Source organism: Coenobita brevimanus, chromosome 43 (genome assembly GCF_032717465.1).
Source record: "Coenobita brevimanus isolate Jiangsu-jjx chromosome 43, ASM3271746v2, whole genome shotgun sequence".
Classification (NCBI taxonomy): domain Eukaryota; kingdom Metazoa; phylum Arthropoda; class Malacostraca; order Decapoda; family Coenobitidae; genus Coenobita; species Coenobita brevimanus.
The window spans coordinates 6,866,043-6,887,173 of record NC_136996.1 but is presented as its reverse complement, the minus strand read 5'-3'; the positions used below and the strand labels follow the sequence as shown (position 1 = coordinate 6,887,173).

The 21,131-nt window shown below is 41.4% G+C and overlaps 1 protein-coding gene across 1 annotated transcript in view; it reads left to right on the top strand.

The window, feature by feature from the left end:
- Positions 1–1,136: 1,136 nt before the first annotated feature.
- LOC145397745 (CLIP domain-containing serine protease B4-like) overlaps positions 1,137–21,131 on the top strand; it is a 59,166-nt gene continuing 39,171 nt past the window's right edge. The window contains exon 1 of the mRNA XM_080270765.1: positions 1,137–1,290. The gene's annotated coding sequence lies outside the window, so the exon portion shown is untranslated. The remainder of the gene's footprint in view (positions 1,291–21,131) is intronic.

Here is a 21,131-nt window from a genome sequence, read left to right as displayed (position 1 = left end):
CAGTTCCTAGAAGCAGTCAGTGTTGGTGATCCTCGTCCCCCTTCCTTCCTCTTTCCCTCCTACCCCTCACCCCAACCCCATCCGTCCCCAACACCTCCATTACCCCAATCCCCTCTCCTCAACCCCATCCCTCCCTTATCCTCACCCTTTCCCCCACCCACATTCGTCTCCCATACTCCATATCAAATCCGCACTCACCCTCACCCACCCCTCATCCACCCATACCACCACCCACCCCTGCCCCATCCTCACCCCAACCCCTTCCCCACCCCTCACTCCCCACCCCAACCCCTCCCCCACCCCTCACTCCCCACCACATCCCTCCACCACCCTCACCTCTCACCCCACCCTCTCTGTAACCTCACCTCCCCCCACACCACTACTATCACCCCAGCATATGCTCCTAAACCCCCTTCTTTGCTCCCCTCTTGTCCAGCCACACAGCAGGAATGGGGACCTGAATATAACATCGACGGTTGCGTATAGTATTCATAGCTTTCCCAAAACTAACTGTCTGCTTTAATGGCCTCGTGCTGTCGATAGGCATTACTTCTGAGCCTCCTCCTGTCACCCTGTCCCTCTCCCCCTACCCTCCCGACTCTGCTCACCTGCCTCCCCCTCCACTACTCCCTCTCTCCCTCCTCAACTCAACTTCTCCCCCTCATTATCTATTTTTTTTTTCTGTCCCCTCCCCAGTAACACTAGTCCCCACCGCACACTCCTTCCTCCCCCCCTCTCTCTCTCTCTCTCTTTCCATCCCACTACACACTTCACCTCCACCACTCCCACCTCTCCACTCTCTTTTCTCCTTCCCACTAACTCTCCCTCTCTCTCATCCTCTCCCTCATTCTGTTGCTTCGTCCTTCTTACTTGCATCCTGAACCCCGTTTATGTGGCTTCGACAACAAATATCTTGAAGGTGTCTGGAAAATCCAAAGTTTTTCCCCAAATTTGCCATCGTTCCCAATTGGTGTATAAATATAGTACTATCTTTGTTTAAAATTATCCTACGTTATTATGAAACACGGGAGCTACCTAAACGAAGTGGAAGTTGGACGACACACGCACGCACAAACTCACCCAGCATAACATAGTGCCCTGAAGGGAGTCAGGGTGTCAGTGTCTCTCCTGCTATCGTAAGGGGAGGTTGTGCTGTTGTGTGTGAGGGCGGGGTTTTGGGGCCCCACCACCTCTATCTCCTGTTCAACTCGCAACAAAAGGCGGTGCAGGGATTTCCAAGATACCGCCCCTACCTTTACTTACCTACCATTCTCCTTACAACGACAGAAGGTAATTTGATTATGCAAAGTTGAGTAAAATAGCAGTTTTAATAGATTAATTTACTGAAGATGTTGTAGACAGTATTATTTATGGTGCATTTGTTATTTAGCCCCTTGTAAAGCCTATGACATATCATGCTCTCAGTAGACAGTTTAATTCACCTCTGAAAAGATCGCTTAGTGGTGAAAGGATTAATTAAGGCTGTCTCTTCCTGCCTGAAGTTTTCACGAAGACGAGGAAAATCGTTTGGAGGTAGCAAGAGTACACAAAATATTACGTCATCGAAGGATGGGAAATATATCTTAAAGGAATATATGTGTCGGAAACGAAGGGAGGGATAAACGCCTTAAAGGAATACATATGCTGGAAATACGTTGCCTGAATGCACAGCTTTACTCAGCCTACATTAACCTTAGCCTAACCTAGTTGTTCGACCTTACCTAATATAACACTGGTTGTCATGACCTGAAAAAACTGGACATCGGAGTGTTACAGCATAGAAACGAACTACCGTCATACGTTAAATTCAATAAAAGTGAATGGCTTTTTCTTGTTATTATGAAACTACTCGCATTACTTGGAACATTTCTTGGGTGATTTTTCAGTGTCTGACAATAATAATTAAGCTGAGACACTCCATATCATCATAGAGTATGTTGGTCGGATATACATAATGTGCTGTCAGTGAGTATGGTGATGACTGATTACAAGGGTTAAAATATAAAGAAATATGAAAAGCTGTGCCAAGATAAAGTTTCCAGTGGTAACTTTTTTTTTTTATTACCACTGAAAGTTATTCGTAAATGGGCAAGGAGAGTGACTATATTTCACACACACACACACACACACACACACACACACACACACACACACACACAATGTTTATACTTTTGTCGAGGTATCCTTCAGTATGCGTGGCATCAAGATTTAATATAACAAGTAGAGAAACATGCATATTCATAATTATCAGTCTTAAAAGCAGACACACACACACACACACACACACACACACACACACACACACACACACACACACACACACACACACACACACACACACACAAATCTCTCGATAGATAGATAGATAGATAGATAGACAGATAGATAGATAAACGCCACGTCCTGTCAAGGAAACGTTCCCTAAAAGAAACCTCGACAAAAGCATATACATTCTGTGTGTGTGTGTAATTCACCGGGTCGGTCAGGATCACTTGATGGTCGTGATCGTCAGCTTTTACCCTCCCGGAAGGGAGCTGAGAGCTCATATAGTCCGATCTAAGGGCAAGGCTGTGACCTTCATACACGCACACACCCGTCCCCTTGCTCAAGGGGGACAGTAACCACCCACTTCGTCAGTGAAACTTTTCGCAACCTGAGCGAGGCGCGAACTCCCGCCTACCAGATGGCAAGCGAGAACGCTACTACTGCGCCAGCGAGCGGTGTGTGTGTGTGTGTGTGTTTAAAATCTGAAATTACCTCCCTGGGTCCTATCAGATAGCAGTATATGCATTAATACAGGAAAGTACACGATTTATGTGGTACGGTACGAAACGTAATCGTATATTAGTTTGATTTTTCTTCTAGTACTTTTTTAGGTGAAAATGAAAAAAAAAAATCGTTTTCAAATGCTCTTTCTTAGTGACAAGCTGATTAATTTTCTGTTGGGGGCTCATATCTTTAGCATTTATTGTAAAAAAACGATATCATCATCATCATCCGGACCTCCTTTCCCACCCTAGGGAAGGATGAGGAAGCGATATTCCTAGCGGAAAAAACGATATTCCTAGAATATTTGTAATGTCTGCCTGGCTATTTTTGAAAAATATGTTTCAGTCAGATTTACAAAACAATAGCAATACGTTACACCAGTCGCGGCATCACCCCTCTGCTCTTTTCCGCCATATCTTAACTATAGCAGCATTCATTTTCAGAACCTTTATTCAACACGAGATGGAATAAGCGATAGAATGCAACGTAAATCCAAGCGAGTGTTTGGTACCCAGAATGAGATCATGGCCAAGGAAAGGTGGACACACCAGCACGAGAATATACCTGTGTACATTATACTGATGAACCTGTTTGGAGGCCGTCATATTAACCTCTTCCATGAAAAGACTTTAATTTTTAAGTTAGCTTTTGCTTTTGACAGGCAATTTTATTCTGCTTTGGAGAGACATTTCAGTGTATAGTGCTTCCTCCTGTATTTATTTATTTTTTTATTTACTACATTGTACCGTAGTGAGGAGCTTTGGTGTTGATGTGGATGCACCTGAGTGTGTCAGGTGGTTTGTCCTCGTGGAGGGAATGGAGATTGAGAGACTGGCTAGAATGTCCTTCTGTCAGTCATAGGACATCCCATATTTAGGACTATACACCCCCAAACTAGATATGATGTATAGGGTACTTTAGTGCATGGGGTGCTTGTGCAGAGAGAGAGAGAGAGAGAGAGAGAGAGAGAGAGAGAGAGAGATTCGCCCTTGGGGAAGCCTCTCACTGTGAAATAGTAAATACTGTGTAGGTTATAATTTTATTACCTCTCCTTTCCGAATTTTCTCTCAGAATCTCTATAAACATGTGTGCAGGAAGGAAGAATTAAGAAAAATATGACTTTGGATTCAGTGGATTAAAAGAGCACTGAAATTCGGAGGAAAAGTAAAGAGAGAGAGAGAGAGAGAGAGAGAGAGAGAGAGAGACAGAGACAGAGAGAGAGAGAGAATATTGAGAAGTGCAGATCACCTCCGCCAGGGCCTAGTTGTTTTTTGTTATTTATATTGTTGGTGCATGGAAGAAAGACAAATAAACGGAAGTGCAGGCGACCAAGCGAGGATGTGTGAGCGGGTGTCGCCCTTCCTACCTGCTTGCACAATCCTGGGACTCGTTTCAGTGTGAGTGCTTACGACCCTTTCATACTGAGGCCTAAACCCTTTTAATCCCACGACGCACTTTTAAGATAATTGCCGCTACCTTCAGACGATTTTACTAACGTTTGTTGACATATTTCGAACTGGTTTGGTTACTTGTCCTTAATTAACCGATTCTGCACTATAGATCTTTTCGAAATTGAATAAGATCATCCGGAGATAGCAAGAATGAAATATAAAATGCGATGTAGGACAAAGAGGGTGAACTGGAAATAATTTGATGCATATATATCTCATTGTGTATGTCTTAAATGGTTGATTTAAAAAACACACACACACACACACATATACTTTTGATTTACTACGCCTCATGTTCCAAGGGAAATATGAACTGTCTATTTTCGCTACTTTTATATCACGAAGATTGTATTCAACCAAGGAAGGAAACCCTCGTATTTTGCATATTACCGCATTACATAGTCGTCAGTCACTAAGGAGGATGTATTACGAAAGCCCCAAAGCATCCTTTAATGCGACCCTATATCTAACTCCTCCAGTTACAAAAGTTTCTTCCAGGCTGAGCAAAATCATCTGGAGGCAAGAAAGGAAAAAATAAATAGAGAACGTCATAGTAGTGCCAAGACTGAATAAAATAGTTTGATGGGGTAAGAATACAGAAATCGTCACCGTTGTAGTAGTAGTTGCAACCACAGATTCATCTGTATGTGAACCCAGTGGACTGCAGGCTGAAGTTGCCACTCTCCTGGAGCCCATCACCCTCCTTTCAGAGGAATAGGGAAGTAGGTGAGAGACGTTTGTATAACTGGGCAGCTTCAACATCCAGTTATAACGGTGCTACTGCATGAAGGCGTCCCTCTTCAGCACTGGTCACCCTTGTGAAGAGATTAATGGAAGTTGTTTTAAATCCCTTCAGTCAGAGAGGTACTTCTGAATAATATCCTCTGAGAGTAACCAAAATAAATCAAGAACTGACGTCAGTTGAGTGAGGGAGCTGCCACCTCAGCATAATTTTTTTTTTCCCTGCCGCCAGATGATTTTGTTCAACTTACGCGAGGCTCCACAGTAGTGATGGGGAAATTGCTGTACTGCTATATAATATAAGGTATTAGAATACTTTATTATTATTATTATTATTATTATTATAATGATGGTGGTGATGATGATAATTCATCATCATGGTCGTCATTGTTGTTTTTGTTGTCAGCTAATGCTGCTGGTCCTTCTGCAGTTGCTATTATTTTACTACCGAAAATCTTTCACCGTAGTAGGATATGATCAAGGGCGAGGGAGCTCTTGAAGTGCATATGGGGCTGTTTTAGAAGGCAGTGCTCCATTTTAAAATGTTCTGTTTGCAGTTACTGGGTGCTACGCCATCTTGTGAGAATATCTGGAGTCATTTAGAGGCTTCTGAGGTGTAGTAGACTCAGTTCTTAAAACTACATCCTAAGCTTACCTAGCGATAATATCTGATGCTCATAATGAAAATTGTCTCTAACCTCTCCACCGTTACCCACCGAATTTTATAATGTGAGATGTAGTCTGATCAGTTTTTCATTGCGCATCAGAAATTAGAGGCTTTCCTTCCTCCTAGAGTTTGTGCGTTAAGGATGTGACCAATAAGTTCTGCGTTTTAGAACATTTTTTTTAAACAAATTTAGTAAGATGACGAGTTTTGTAGCTCATTTTTCCCGATAATAGGTGATCTTAGTTATAAATTAAGGAAGTCGTCTGGTCGTGAGAGAGGTAATAAAAACCATGTAACCTTTCCAGTTAGAAAAGTCTTTCCTGAATAAATAAAAACAATCTCGGGGCGTGGCAAGAAACGAAAAAGAAAAAAAAGGCATTGTGCTGATTACGTTCTGTCTTAACATGCTCATATAATGTCTGTATGGATATTAATCGTAAAGATGTTGCCTTCTGAGTCGTACATTTCTAAAAGACGTTTCGGCCGTATCCTTTTTTTACTTTGGAGGTTTTCCAGCGCCTCATTTTCAGTGATTTATTTTGCGTTTTATACCCTTATAACTTTCTTGTTTTTCACTGATACGACCAATATCAGTATTAAGACGAAATGAATAACATACAAAAGGTGCAATATGCAAAATTAATGTCTAAGAAAGAAATAATACAAAGTATACAAAATAAACGATAAAGATGTGCTACGATGTCTCTTCTTAGAGCTAAGGAGTAATCATTTTGGGTCCTGGACTGGCGATTGACAGGACGCGAGAGCCATCCCAGGCTGGGGCAGGGAACAGTTTGGAGAGGTGAATTCAATTAAAAGTCTTAACTGATCATTCACAAGACCCACAGACAGGTCATGAAAGCAGCCTCGCTAATACTGCTGCTAAACTCGAGTGTGACAGGCCCAGCATGTGTTTAATATGGGAGATGGATATTGGTGACCAAGCGTTGACATGTGAAGGTTTGTAATGCCAATTGGTTGCGCTCAGAAGGACCTGCTGGGCCTCGGGAACGGACTCTGGAACTTTTTTCCTCTGTCTTTCTTACTGTCTATGACCATCAATCTTTTAAACACAGTGTGCCCAGGCATCTCGAAACGAACGGATCTAGAATTTGGCTGTCTTTTGTTTTTACATTTTTTCTTCGGGGAACAACCTTGCCAACTTCTGGCCTTTGGTTCCTTCTTCTTTGCACAAAAAAAATTCCAGAATAAGATGCATAAAAAAAGAGAAGAAAGAAAAGCTAGCATAATCATGGAATATCGTGCTCAATTGTCGGCTCCCACGATCAGTATCAAGAAGTACCGGAATATATTGTTTCCTGTGACTTTCCTTATGTCCAAATCTTGCAGAGGATGTCGTAAATTGCATCATAACCAGTCAGATATTTACTACTGTGCGTTTTTTTTTTTTTTTTTTCACATCGATTGTTCTGCTTACCCTTGACTATCATTTGACGGTCACATATTTAGTTATTTTTATCTCTGACGGTTTTATATATATATATATATATATATATATATATATATATATATATATATATATATATATATATATATATATATATATATATGAGAGAGAGAGAATGTTCAGATCATGCGAAGGATGTCGTGAATTGCGTCATCACCAGCATAATACTTGCCTATACTGCGCATTTACTGGAATAGCACCTTTTTTCCTCCTAGGCTTTAGAACTGTGGTCATGTATACCTTTCACATACCTCTTTCGCTCTTAATATCTTGTAGAGGATGTTCATTACATCATAGCCCGCGAAATACTTAATACTTCTGTGCGATTTCCATTATCAGTAGTATTAATTCTTTCCCTACAGAATTTTTCCATACGGTTAGCTCTTCTGACATTGTGGGTTGTTTTCTTCTTCCACGATGATCGCTCTCACTGTACCTCGTTAAACGACAATTCTTAACTGAAAAACCATTACACAGGCGTACAAAGGAAAACAGGCAGCAACAGACCTACTGGTCCTTTCGAGGCACCTGTCAAAGGCAAGGATAGGAAAGAAGGAAGGCTCCCATTTAACAGTTTTGACGTTGCCTAACCTAACCCTAACACAATAACCTGACCTAACCACTAACAGCCTAACCTAACGCTACCAATCTACAATAACTAGCAATGACAGACTAACCCAGCCTAACATAACCACCCTTACCTAATCTAGCTCCAGCAGGTTAACCAATCCTCCTTAATCTTACCTAAAGAAAGCTAGCCCATCCAAACCTAATCAGCCGCAACCTAAATCGTGGTATAGAAAAAACTGACCAATTCTCAGCACCTCAGACATTTACTCGCTTGGCCGGCCATTTCGCCGTCACATATCATTTGTATCCTCGAGGCTCCTCCATTCACGGTCACGCGGCGTCATTAGTTCCTGGGTGATGTCATGTGCGGTGTAGGGCGGTCGGGAAGGAAGTAAGGATGATGACAGGAGGGCTCAGTTTATCCTGGATGTCTGCGGTTTGGCTCAAATGGCCGGGTTTCCCATGTGTTTTTCCTTTTTTGTGGTGCTTACATGGTTAAATATTTGAGTTCCAGACCGGATTCAGGTTTGCTTTTTCCGTAATACGTACGCCTGATGAAAAATTTACCTGTTGCGGGTGATCGATTGTCTCATAATGAGCGTTTCCCCCCCCCCCAAGCAAATGTTTTTGAATGGATAGTGTATACTATACAGTTTAAAATTTCCACGTAAGGCTGTACTTATAAAAACAGCAGACAAGCAGTTCATAATAAGTTCCAGGAAAATATGTTCTAAAATGTCGTCCAATGTACAGATGTCATACTTTTAAGGTCGAGTGCCAGTCACTTAAGTCGTGTATCAAAGAGTTTCCTGTCTCTAAACACCTTCCGGAGTTTTTACATTATACCTTGACGTTACATATAAAATCTTAAAGGCACTTGATCTAGTATATGTATGTAGAATTTATGTTTAGTAATCTGTGAACGTAGTGAAAGTTAATATCAGGTCTGGCCAAGTTTAATGGCGAGTGTCCAAACTGAATGTAAGAAGAAAGTGTCCTCGTTAGGTATGCTTGCCTATATTTTTTAGAGTCGTTTAATACACACGTATGTGATTATGACCTATATCTACTGTAAATGTTATGTGGTATTTGGGGAGGGGATCAATGCAGCCTCTATATGTCATAATAGCAGGTGTTTAGTGTTTGTGTGTGTGTGTGTGTGTGTGTGTGTGTGTGTGTGTGTGTGTGTGTGTGTGTGTGTGTGTGTGTGTGTGTGTGTGTGTGTGTGTATGATTCCAATGAGTCTGGAAACATTTTCACATTTGCCATTTTCTGACGACTTTTTTTCGGCTTAGGATAGATATTTTCGAACTGTAGGGGTTAGATATAGCCTTAACAAACCTCTTCATTACGAGAGGCATTATATGACCGTCAGACAGCAGCAAGAATAAAAGCAACAGTCACGTAGCCTAACTGGGATTCAAGGGAGTGAGGTATACGTCATGCAGGCTTCGTGAATGGCCAGTCAAGTTCCTACTGCTTACCATTGCCTGAGGGGGAGGGGGAGGGGGATTTGGGAGGGGAAGGGGGATATGGGAGGGGTGGGGGAGGAAGAGGGGAAGGGGGAGGAGTAGGGGAAGGGGGGGGGTGAGGATAGAGACGAACGTGGATCCTCTGCTATAACCACCATGATGATAAATGCTGCAGACGTGTATAGTGTGTGAAGCTATCTATTTGTGAGTGAATGATTACTTCTTGCTCTGATATAAAGTGCAGCTGATATTCGTTCTGTGGCTGTTTGTTCTTCTATCTATCTATCTATCTATCTGCATATTGTGCTGTAAAGAACTCACTGGGACGTTTCTACCCCAGGCCTACACTGAGCAGTCATATGTGAACAAAGAATATTAGCCACATTACTGGAAATTTTCATGTTAAAACTGTGGCATATAATGACAGATAGAAACATGTATTGTCAAAACTAAGTATGAGGGAATTGTTTAGAAGAAAAAAAAAAGTAAATCTAGAGTTTCGTAAATGTTTTATAGAATGGTGTATTGCGCATATTCTCTCTCTCTCTCTCTCTCTCTCTCTCTCTCTCTCTCCCATTTTTTTTTCCTTTTCTTCTCAATATATCTTCGTATAAGCCTTGGCCTCGTTCTTGTTTCCCAGACAGTTTCCCTTGTAAGTGAACTTTATCTTTGTGTGTGTGTGTGTGTGTGTGTGTGTGTGTGTGTGTGTGTGTGTGTGTGTGTGTGTGTGTGTGTGTGTGTGTGTGTGTGTGTGTTGTCCATATTTTCGATAGAATATGGCCTGAATTATATGTTTTCCTATTTATGATTTACCTGGAGGTTCTGACAACTCAAACTATGCCATACCTATTTACTTTTGTGAATTATATATCAGTGTATAGATAATATCTGCTTTACATTACACTATCAGATGAAATAAACTCCTTTGGCAATAGCTGAAATATAACGCTAGAATTATCCTGACCGTGAGAGGGTTAATGAAATAGAACAAACAGCACTGTGAATCAAAATTTCGAAATACCAAATTCATTCATTCTCTCTCTCTCTCTCTCTCTCTCTCTCTCAACCTCCGCCAATGAAGTTGGAGAAGGTTATGCATTCACCTATGTCTGTCTGTTTGTCTGTCCACGGGATATCTCCAGAAGTTCCCAATGAACTTCAATGAAATTGTGTGGAAGGGTGGGCCATGGGCCAAAGAAAAATGGATTAATTTGGGGGGCGGATCCGGATCCAACCGCACAATATCTCCAAAAGTTCTCCTTGAATTTCAATTAAATTTTGTGGAAGGGTGGGCGACGGGTCAAGAAGGAAATAATTAAATTTTGGGGCGGATCCGGAATGGATCCGGATCCTATGTTTCCCGCACAATATCTCCAAATGTTCTCTGTGAGTTTCAATGAAATTTTGTGGAAGAGTAAGCCATGGGTCAAGGAACAATTGATTAAATTTTAGGACGGATCCGGATCCCATGTATTGCACACAGTATCTCCACGGATCTGGACCCGGATCCTTTTTAATGGCACTGGCACTGCGCAGGTATGCGCTCTTTGAGTGCTTTCTTGTTATATGTGTCTGTACATGCGCGTTCTCCCCATCTCTCTCTCTCTCTCTCTCTCTCTCTCTCTCTCTCTCTCTCTCTCTCTCTCTCTCTCTCTCTCTCTCTCTCGGGACGACAAAAGAAACAGTGAAGTAGGAAAAGAAAAAAAATGTGAGTGCAAATACTAAGGCTTCAATAAACAAATAACATGAATCAGCGTATAAGAAGAGTGGAGGTGGAAGAATTTGAAGAGGAGGAGGAAGAAGGGAAGAGGAGGAGGAGGAGGAAGGAAAGAGGGGGAGGAGGAGGAAGGAAAGAGGGGAAGGAGGAGTAGGACGAGGAGAGGGAGGCGGAGGAGGAAGAAAGGGAGGAATGGAAAGTAGTTTGGGAGGGAAAGTAGGGGGAAGGGAGCTACTGGAGGAAGTAAAGGCGAGAAAGATGGAGGAAGAAGAGGAACAGAGTGGGAATAATAGGAGAAAAAGATAGGAGAAAAGACAGGAGGAACAGACAGGAGGAAAAGATAGGAGGTAAAGATAGGAGAAAAAGACAGGAAAAAAGATAGGAGGTAATGACAGGAGAAAAAGATAAGAGATAAAGATAGGAAAAAAAGACAGAAGGAAAAGAATGAAGACAAGACAAGAAAGCGTAAGTTGAAGGGGCGAAAATGTGGACTGAACTTGAATAACGAAACGAAAAAGGAACAAGAGAGGAAAACATATTAAAGGAAAAGAACGGAGAGATTATAAAAAGCAGGAGGAGCTCATAAATGGACAGTATCAGAATTTAGAAAGAAAAATGTGCAGGGAAATAAAATAAGGAAAAGGAACAGCAAGAGGACATGCAGGAGGAAAAGAAAAGAAAGAAATTAGCCAAGAAAATCAGTCCTAAATGAAGGGGCAAGTTGATATTAAGGAAAACTGCCACAAAAAGCGGTAAAGGAAGTGGAAATATGGCCTGTTCGAGGAAACTTGCGGAAAAGGATGAGAAAACTAAGAGGAAAAGAAATAAGGAAGGGAAAGTAGAAAGAAACGTAACAAAGAGGGGAAAGTAGGAAGAAAGTAGTAAAAAGGAGAAGTAGAAAGATAAGTAATAAAGAGGGGAAAGTAGAAAGAAAAGTAACAAAGTGAGGAAAGTAGAAAGAGAAGTAAACAAGAGGGAAAATATGATGAAAAGCAATAAAGAAGGGAAAGTAGGAAGAAACGCTACACAGAGCAGGGAAAGCGGATACTGGTGCAAAGGTAAGGGAAATTTAGGTGAAAAGGACGAACACGGCACTCATTCCTGGGACGCGCTCCTCTGTTACACAGGAACTTCCTTTCCGCCTCACCTGACCTTGGCGGAGAGAGAGAGAGAGAGAGAGAGAGAGAGAGAGAGAGAGAGATTGAGAGAGAGAGAGAGAGAGAGAACTATATATATATATTTCGTTAGGCCATATGTAGAAGAGTGATATACTTATGAGTGGGCGTTGATTCCATGCATATTTGCGGAGAGATCACAGTCAAATGGATATATTTTCGATTAATGAAACGCGTCTGTAAGTACTCGTATATCAGGTTAATATCGATACTGGGAAAAAATAATGTTATCCATGAATTCCCTGTTTCAGCGAGGCAACCTTACTGCTTTCACTTCAACCTCGCCAAGATTTTCGTCCTTTTCCGGCTTATTTCACGAAGCTTAGTTGCAGAAAAAAGACAACGTTATGGCTCTACGTCCCCTCCATTTCACTTTTTTCGTGACTAGCATCGTTTCGTATTGTGTCTATTGTTGCTGCTCAGTATTGAAGGTGGAGAGATGGCAATTTTAGGCCAAGTTGGAGTAAAAAACGCATAAAAGGAAGGACATTTTGAGGTAGATAGCAGAGAACATATGTGAGAAGGCCTGAAAGATAACTGTGGCACTCAAGGATCTGGAAAGGCTATATGATACAGCAAACAGGAGAGATTACAAGTGTTGTTGGAAGATAGACTGCTTGTTATTGTACAGAGAGCTTATAATGAGTGTGAAGCATTTCCTAATAGTAGATGGATGTGTGAGAGCGTGGTTTAATGTTAATATGGAGTGAGGCAGTGGAGTGTGATGTCCTTGTGATTGTTTAGTTATGTATGATGCTTTGGGAGAAGTCAAAAAATAGTTGTGGAGACAGAAGTGAAGTTGGGGATGCAGTGTGAGAGGTCAGTCATTTTGTTTCTGATATTTGCAGGAAATATTGCTGTGTAGTTTGCTAATATTGAACGAAATCTTTGCAGACTATTTCAGAGTTTTGTGAATGGGTGAGCGGTGATGTCTGAACGTAAATGGGGATAAGAATAAAATCATGGTTGTTAAGTATGGAACTGATTCCGTGTAATATGTGAATAGATTGTGAGTGGTGCACGAGCTTAAGTACCTTGATGCAGTGATAGTAAATAGAGATACCTGTGTAACGGAAAAAGAGAAATGTGACCCAGGGACGTAAGGTCGCCAGCGCTACGATGGCCTTGATATCAGGGTATAAATGGTGCAAGAGAGCTGCATGATTGTTAGTGATCACATTAACTTATAGGTGTGAAACTTTGGATTAGAACATAGAAAATCAAGACTGAGAGCAATAGAAATGGGACTGTTAAGGAATATAATTATGTGGGTTGCGTAAACTGGATAAGAATGCAGAGACATGAAATGTTGTGCGAGGAAAACTGATAATCAAAAGAGTAGAAAAGCTGTGCTTAGATGATATGGCCACACCGAAAGAATGAATATAAATGTTAGTTAAAAGGGCATATTATATGAATCACTTTGAGGGTAAAGGGAGACATGGATGACGATGAGTATGATGGATGAATATGGTATGTGTATGTGTAAATAAATGAATCATGGATTTTTAAATAAAAATTGCTGAAGGATAGAAATTGATGGATGAATGATGTGTGTGGGGGTGATGTGGATATGGCTGTCGTTGCAACCCCTTATTAACTTGATAGTTTATGGCAGTGAGCTTATTCCACAATCAGTATGAACCATATATTATGAAGGAGCATTATTTTGACCACTTAAGGCTTGAATGATGAGTGAATGGATGCGTGGTCCTTTTCACAGGGCACTCTGTTGATGGTTATTCCACGTTCGTGCATTTCTCCTGTTTTGGGTCCCTGCCACCTTATATATTAGTGAGAAATAGGATTAGTATGACGACGACGACGACGACGACGATGCAGTGAAGATATTAAAATCAGTATTATTTGAGTAATGGTAAAGTAACAAAAAATAAACCTTTCCACATCTCCAACATTTCTTCCATCCAATCCAAGCTTTCAAACCAGATTCATACCACACCATATCTAACCACATAACCTCTTACCATCACCCCCTAGTTTGTCCCATGATATAACACCAAGAAGAAAACTTCATGCCAAGAACCGTAAGAAAACGCCTTAGGAAGAGTAAGTGGGAGTGCTGGAAAAACCTAGATGTCTCAGCTTTATGTAAGATGTTGAGGAGGATGCTTATGGGAAAACACGAGGAAGATGGGATTAAGGAGATGGTAGGAGGAAAATGCAACTGGGATTGTCCAAGGGGAGGAGCTACATAATTCAAGAGGGAGAGGGGTGTACAGCTGGTGGAAAAGACAAAAGGAGCTATCACACTGAGCCCTGGCATCAGTTTTGTCTCGGAAAAGAGAGAGTAATTTCACCAAGGATCGCGTTTCAAGCCTGTGTTCTGTGGAGGTAGAGCTCGACATACTTGGGTCGAGTCTTGGGATTCCTGCCTGGGAAGCCAGGGAAACCAGGGACATTGTTTACGTCGGAAAGCGATACGCGTCTTCTTTTTCTCGACTGAGTCTGATGAGAGAAGTATAAGCATTTGGGTTGTGTCGTTTCTTAATATTTGAAAACTTGATACGGTAGTCTCATCATGGAATACTTTCTTAAGTTATTTACTAGGTGGCGTCATCTAAACTGCCCAGCGTTCCACTGAGAAAAGAACAGTACAGTGTACGTTTACTCATTTTTTTTTTTTTTTTTTATGCCAGACAGCCGTCAGATGTCTTTGACACGGAAGCCTAAGTCTTTTATCGCCGAGTTTGAGGAGAATCGTACATTAGGAAATAAGAGCAAAGAATAAGTGCTGTGGGATCGTTTGTCCAAGCTAAGCAACTTCTACAGTGAACGGGAGGGTAAAGACGTCACTCGCAAACATGACCTTGATCGCCTCTTTTGTCAAGCATTGAAGGCACAAGACATATTGGAGTGTGATATTGTCTGTCCCTGGTTCCAGGGAACCTGCACCAGGAATGATACCTGCCGGAGGGACAAGGAGCTAGTGTGATATCTTCTTAAGAGCACATATACACTAGTTGGCATGAGAGACTTCGTAGCACCTTTTCCTTACCGATTTACTTCGCATATTTTACCTTTATAGCCTGTTTTGTTATTGTTACTTTTCTAATATCGCTAACGTATTTGAATCATTAGCATGAAAGAGGATTACTAGTGAGAAGCCTGCACATTATATCACTATGAAGTGCTACGATGTCCCTGATGCCAAAATGACACACCACGTTAAGGAGGTGGCGTGAGAGAGTAGCTGAGTCTTGTGGATAGTCCGTTTGTTTTTATTTTTCGGAACTCGGCCACTCCCGAAAGTTGAATAGTGAGTTGTGGTTGCATAAAATCTGAAGAGTCTTAGTTATGATATACCTGACGTAACTGGGCTACTGGGCAACTCTCACTGCATGAACTGTGAGTCTTGGTGCATGAAAATTGAGAAGCCTTTGATATGAGATAGGAATGAATCCGGTTTGTTATTATTCAAAATGACCCTAGGAGTTATCAAGTGAGCGAGAGAGTTTTGGCAACTTAGGCGGGTTAGGATAAAGACGCTTTAGTATTGCACTTTCTTCCGAAGAAATGGTTTCTAAAGTCTCTCTCGGGAGTTAATTTCATCAGGAGCCAGCCAGAATAAGTACCTGGTACCTATTCAACCATTGCAGTACAGGGGGCAGAGGGATTGCCTTCGATGCTTTCAGTACGTTAACTTTCGCTACTAAATAAAATCACCAGGGCGAGGCAGTTATGAGCTTGATCGCCCTAATTAGTCACACACCACCTGGTCATCCTAGCCCTTAGTCCTTAAAATTTTATCATTTTCATGGGCCTCTTCAAGGTCTCCTATAATGCATGCAAACCCCACTTCTCTTACGTTCCTCGTGATGATCGGGATGCTAAACTATTAAACTACTGACGTCGAGAACAGACTGGAATAGGGGTGACAGACATGAACAAACTGAATATCCAGATGTGCCTAGGAATAAACAGGCAGCAGATAAACGCTAACATAAAGCAACAGCTGATTCCCCCTCAAGGTGATCCGACACAAAATGGCCACGAGTGCATCCTGTTACTTGTCCCGCTGACGTAAAATACAAAAAAAATTACTAACGAAAGAAATATTATGCAATACACAAATGATGAGGAAAATGCACCATATATTCTGAGGCCCCATATTAAAATGATTATAATTTGCATGGAAATGTAATGAAAGAAGAATGAGGATGCAGGTAAATATGAAGACAAAGGGTGAACGCATGACGAGAGGGAGATTTAGATAAGGAAAGGAAGAGGATTTGAGAGGGTGAAGTAGGGAAGAGTAAGAAAAAGGTAGATAATAAGGAAAGGAAGAGCATTTAAGAGGGTGAAATAAGGGAGGAGGGGAAGAAAAAAGTAGAGAATAAGGCTGGAGGACAGGGTAAGATGGAAGTTGCGAAAAGTTCCACCAGATTATGATGCACAGCCGTCGAATTTACTTTTCAGGTTCCTAGTTCAGTTCTACGTACGAGCAGGCAAGAGAGAGAGAGAGAGAGAGAGAGAGAGAGAGAGAGAGAGAGAGAGAGAGAGAAAGAGATGGGGAAGAGAATTATGAAATCCGGGAGGTAGGCAATGGCAGAGGATGAGTAGGAAGGATATAAGAGTTTGAGGAGAGAGAGAGAGAGAGAGAGTGCACGAGGCATTAAGGCAGTCAGTTTTTGCTCTGTCTTCCTAGAATACAACACGCAACAACTGACTCTACATCCAGGTCCTCAATTGCACTGGAGAGAGAGAGAGAGAGAGAGAGAGAGAGAGGGGTTAAGGAGTACGAAGGTGGAGGAGGTAGGAGAAAAGGATAATAATAGGGAGAAAAAAAAAAAAAGACACACGAGGGAGGAGGAGGGGCATGTTATTGATGGGAGTTAGGAAGGGGAACGGGAGAGGTAGAGGAGGAGAGATAGAGGCTGGAGGAAACTAAGGAAATATAGGAGAAAGCGGAGGAAGGGTGAAGGGAAGGATGGTATAATGAGTGAGGAGGAGGGGGAGAGACTGAAGAGGACGGAGTTGTAAAGAATTATAGGAAACACAGAAATGGGAGAGGGAGTGGAGGAAGAGGGGGAAGAAGGGAGTGTAGGAAGAGAGCGAGTGAGGGAGGAAAGGGAACACGATAGGTCGAGGAGGGGAGATGAGGGAAGAGAGAGATAAAAAGAGATTCTGGACACACAGAGGAGGGAGAAGGATGGGAGGGAGAGAGAAAAAGAAGGTATTGAGAGGGTGGGAGAGAAAGAGTGGGTATGGAGGGAGAGAAAAAGAGTATTGAAGGGAGAGAGAAAGGTTATGGAAGGGAGGGAGAGAAAGAAAGGATATGGTAGGGAGAGAGAGAGAGAGAGAGAGAGAGAGAGAGAGAGCTGAGGAGCGACGCAGGTAGTATTAAATCAGTTGTTTGGACGGGGAAATACCGTCGAGGATCCAGAAAAGTGACAACAAGAAAAGATTTGAATCCCTTCACATTACATCGTTTAAGCTACCATGCATTCACAACTTCTTCACGATTACGTACCTTGTAGTTTTTTCCTCCCATTACCAGACAATTATATTTACAATGGGAGAGCCCTTGGTGGTAAATGGGTCTGTGAAGGTTGTATATGAACCCTCCAGTTCAAAAAATAAATTTTTAGCTAAATACAATAACATGGAGGTAGCCAGGGTAACCCCTCAGTTCGGCGACTTCCTTTGGAGAGACTTGTCGAACTGGAGGGGTTAGATAGGACCTTCATTGCACCACTCACTACTGTCGTTGGTGACGCTAACGTGGCCTAAAAGTGCCATCTCCCCATCTGTGCTGAGTTGTAGCAATAGATTAACACTGGATAATGATGCCAGTCAAGAAGTGCTGTGTGTAAAATTTCGATCAGCAGTATTGTCCTATTCTGAGATGGAGCCACATGAAGCACAATGCAAAAGCAACGAAAAGCCGAGCCAAGTTAAGGTGAAAGGAATATAGCTATGTCCTAAACTGCACAAAAATTATCTGGTGTTAACAATACAGCAAGAAAGCATGCCTGATGACAGCAAGAGCACGGTATACTAAGAAATTACGTAATTAGACTGAAGGGATAAATACAGAAGCGAATGGCCATATAAACAACAACACAGGCATCATGGGCGAGCAGCAGAGGTAATGGCGGAGGGATACGTCAGGTGGTTCCAGGGACTAGTTTTTGTGGCAGCGAGGGAAGTATCGTGGCCTGCAGGTTTCCTATAAAATCCTCGCTTGTTTATCGCTGTTATAAAGTGTGTATGTTCATATGCATGGATGTGTGTATGTATGTATGTATGTATATATATATGTTTGTATATATATGTATATATGTGTCAATATATATACATATATATATATTTGCCTTAATGACCAGAGGCTTCGGCCTCAATGGTCGATAGGCAAAAAAAAAAAAAAAAAAAAAAAAAAAAAAAACGGTTACAAATGGCAGCAGCCTTGACTGGAGAGAGAGAGAGAGAGAGAGAGAGAGAGAGAGAGAGAGAGAGAGAGAGAGAGAGTTCAGACCATTTAACTTAGCATTCTAGGTTAAGATGCAAGAGTGGTAGCGTTCTAATTTATCATGCCGCATTTACACTTGCTGTATGCATGTCTGGGTTTGAGATCGGATATCTCTATACTGTACTATGGTTACATATATATATATATATATATATATATATATATATATATATATATATATATATATATATATATATATATATATATATATATATATATATATATATATATATATATATATATATATATATATATATATATATATATATATATATATACAGAGAGAGAGAGAGAGAGAGAGAGAGAGAGGACAAGTCGATATATATATATATATATATATATATATATATATATATATATATTTCTCTCTCTCTCTCTCTCTTTCTCTCTCAATACCGTGGATATATACAGAGAGAGAGAGAGAGAGAGAGAGAGAGAGAGAGAGAGAGAGAGAGAGAGAGAGAAGTCAAGATAACAAGCTCGGGAAGGGAAAGGCCCAGAGAGGAAGAGATTAACAAGTCAGAAATTAGGTACAGTAAAGCAATCATCTTCATCACTTTAATCCCTGTTCCCACATGCATGGAGTGTGAGGGATCCAGAAGCAGAGAAATGAGAGTACAAAACTAATATTGTTAAGTGCCTTCGAAAAGTAACATAGCGCTTACATATAGACGTTTACACACACACACACACAGACACACACACACACATACACACAAAGAGGGAGAAGATAGGAACAGTAAAAAGGAATAGATACAAGGAGATACAAGATGGAGAACTAAAAACACGTAGACAGAGTGCGGACAAGTGAAAAGGAGTGGATGAATGAATGGATGGAGGTATGAAGTAGTATAGTGGGAGAAAACAGGTAGATAAAGGTGAGAGAGGGAAGAAGGGAGAGAGTAAAGGATGAGTGGATAACTGGATGGGAGTATGAAAGAAGATTGAAGAGAGGAAAAGAGTGCAGTGAGGGAGAGAAAGTGGAGGGAGACAGGGAGGGAAAGTGGTGAGAGGGAGAAGTGGAGAGATGGGGGGAGGTAGGTAGAGAGAGTGGAGAGATAGAGGGAGGGAGGGGGACTGGTGGAAGGTAACAGCTGGCTCCACCCCAGTACGTCCGAGACCTTGCTGGAAATCCCAGAGGTATGAAAAAAAAGTTCATCCAACCAGTGTTGGTTGTCATGGGGAGAGAGAGATAGAGAGAGTTACCTAAATCAGTATGTTATATACAGTATATATATATATATATATATATATATATATATATATATATATATATATATATATACTGTATATACAGTCTACAGTATATATATACACACACTGGCTGACCCCAGACGATTTTATTCGTCTAAACGTATGGAAAGCCCGTTCATTTCAGTAGCCTGTAGATAATGAAATAATTATATCAACAGTTATGCTATGAATTGTGCATATTGTGCAAGGAAATGGTCAACATTCTTGAAGGTGTTGCTGGTGTTGGTCACTTTTTTTTTTTTTTTTTTTTTTTTTAAGGTGAGTAACCAGGTAGATGAATCAATGTGGTCCATGTTCAGCCAATCTCTGGATCTCCGGCCGGCCAGCTCTCAAGCATTTAGGGATAACATTAATGTATGAGCTGTTGACTAATTATGGCCTACAGTTACCTTCTCTCCGTCTTGAATGCTGAACTGTAAGATGGGATTAGTACTAGAATATGATACTAGTCATGGAAAAGCTTTATGGAAGGGATGCAGAGCCGTAACATTATTATTTTCTGTCGCTGAATTACTAGGAATAAGCAAAGGACGAAAAGCTGGGCCAAGTTAAGATAAAAAGCGTTTAGTAACTGAGACCTATTTGGTGTATGCAGACGTTGCTTTAGTGCTTAGAACGGGTCGTTAAATAATGTTGATATGGTTTTAAGTTCCTTTAGCTACTGATAGAGAGAGAGAGAGAGAGAGAGAGAGAGAGAGAGAGAGAGAGAGAGAGAGAGAGAGAGAGAGAGAGAGAGAGAGAGAGAGAGAGAGAGAGAGAGAGAGAGAGAGAGAGAGATTGGGGGGGGAGGAGGAGGGAGAGGGAGAGCGAGAGCAAGGGCTACTTGCATTTCTGTAGACAATGTCACGTGGACAGGAGCGATACGGTTGTGGCTGGCTACTGAGTCCGGGAAAAGAGAGAGTTAAGTTCTTATTTATTCTGCCATTAAAAGAGATTAAAGAGACTTAATGCCTAACAATCATCCTCTCGGGTGAAAAATAAAAAATGAAATGAAGCTCAAGATCCTATTATTTCGAGACACCTGGACACATTGTGTTTCAAAAATTGTGTGTTTGTAGGCAAGAGGATTTGTGTACAATGAAGAAGAGTTTCAGAGCTGGTCAGTTGTCTACAGTATATAAGAGACCGAGATGCCGATTGACTCTTTCATAACTCATTCAGCTAGGGGACGTCGCATTTACCTATTGTTTGCTACATCCATTCAGTTCCAGCTTACTTTGAGGAATCTTCTCGCAGCGAAGGGATTGGAACAATATCCATCCAACTCCTCTGCTATATGAGGTATGCCTAAAGCCGCGTAAAACAGTCAGGTTGTAGAAAAAATGAAACGAAAACTACGACATCTGTTTGAAGGAAT